The 1,812-nt window shown below is 32.9% G+C and overlaps 1 long non-coding RNA gene across 1 annotated transcript; it reads left to right on the plus strand.

The window, feature by feature from the left end:
- Positions 1-631: 631 nt before the first annotated feature.
- On the plus strand, positions 632-1,397 carry LOC111380616. Its single transcript, XR_002700209.1, has 2 exons — positions 632-906; positions 997-1,397. It is a non-coding gene; the product is annotated as an uncharacterized LOC111380616 (long non-coding RNA).
- The last annotated feature ends 415 nt before the right edge of the window (positions 1,398-1,812 follow it).

The following is a 1,812-nucleotide window of genomic DNA, read 5'->3' on the forward strand; positions in this document are numbered from 1 at the left end:
GTGTCTGAACTCTATAAGGGTGATGTGCATTTTTTTAGCTGAGAAACAAAAATTGTGAAATTTTTGAAAAATGCAGAATACTATACAGCAATGAGCATGATGCATGGGCAAACTAACGTGTTATAACTCGTGAACACTGTTTAGTGCTTACTCACCAGAAGAGAAACTTATAGTAATTATGTTGATGCTGTCTCTAATCAAACTCCTACTGGAACTTACATCATTGGTATGAATTAAATCTAGTAAATATTTTATATTAGATTGATCCCGTGCGAATAATATGGTCATATCGCTGATAATGTTGAATTCCAAATGGAGGATCACTGGCAAATCTGGGCAGTTAATATTTTTGGTTGTTAAAAAAAAAATAATTAAAAAAATAAAAATAAAATTGTAATGAAATTTATATTCTTGTATGATTTGAAATTGTTCTCCAAATAACTACAAAATTTTCAAAAGGAAGAATCATTCAGGTAGGCATAAATTCATTAAAGAATGCCTTGTGTGTATCGAATGAAGCTATGTGCAAAAGCAATGTGATTTGAATTGAAGATGTCCGAAAAGGAAGAAGTGGAGTGAAAATGGCACGACTTGATACGTTTGTGAAGAATTTAATGGCATTATATATATTGATTTAGAAATTCATATAATGATCAAATATGTATAAGTATTCTACTTGTTTGAAAGTAAAGCCTGCCTTATTGTCACAATAAGTAATGTTTTATGACTTATGTAAGATAAAGATCAACTATTATAACATTTTTGAACAAAAAGTTACTTTACAATTAAATTTGAGATCAAGCTTAGCTGAACATGCTCCTTGTGGTTTTTGCAGGGTAATTCTTACCAGTTCTACTGAATGGGGAGCAATGGTGACTAAACTAAGCGTTCCTGCTGATTGGAAAGGTCTCTCTCTAACCCTGGCACTACCCCACCCCTTAAGATTCTGAAACTCAATCTGATTTTTATTTTTCTTTCCTCTGTTCTTGTTTGCAGAGTGGCAAATATATGTACTACTACTGGGACTATTTTTGGCATCACTCCTTATATTTTATGTGTTCTTCGAAAATTCTGATTCATTCTGGAACTTCCCAAAGAATCAACCCTTGAGATCAAACATTGAAACCATCTTGGGGGATCCACAGTCTGATGATCAAAATACGTGGGGAGCTTTTGGGCCACTTGACATGTAATCTTTTCTCAGTTTTTCCTCTGTAGAAGTTAAGTGGGGGGCTGGAACAAGAGAATGAAATAAGGATATACTTCCTAATGTGATTGATACACTATTTAAATTATATTCCTGCCTTTTGCACTATTATATTCCATGGCTTCTCAATTATTAGTTGTATTGGCCTGAGCAAAATCATTTAATACTGCAGAACTTTATTTTATTTTTACTGATATTTGCTTTAAGTAATTGGAGAAAGCTTTAAATGTTCTACTTGAAATGAATGATAGGAAAGAAAAAAGATCCGTCTTTCGCAACTCTCGAAGTATGAAACATTAGACATATGTTGCATGGCATTTACTTACTGATGATACGAAATATGATTTTAGCTTCTTTTTGTTCTTTAGTATTGTTTCAATACTTTGTACTGAAAGTGCCCATTAAGCATTGCTAGTGTCTTTGTAATGGGATTTAGTGGGGGTAATCAGGTAAAACGTCTATGATCTAGTTGTGGAGTGATTTTTTTTAATCAAAAGTACAGTGAACTCTGTGGGGTTGGATATGATGGGATATTTGTATATCACATGAACGAAGCTCAACTCGTGAATAGTATAATGGAGAATTAATAGTATTCGACATCCAAG

The sequence above is a fragment of the Olea europaea genome, unplaced genomic scaffold (genome assembly GCF_002742605.1).
Source record: "Olea europaea var. sylvestris unplaced genomic scaffold, O_europaea_v1 scaffold21766, whole genome shotgun sequence".
Taxonomy (NCBI): domain Eukaryota; kingdom Viridiplantae; phylum Streptophyta; class Magnoliopsida; order Lamiales; family Oleaceae; genus Olea; species Olea europaea.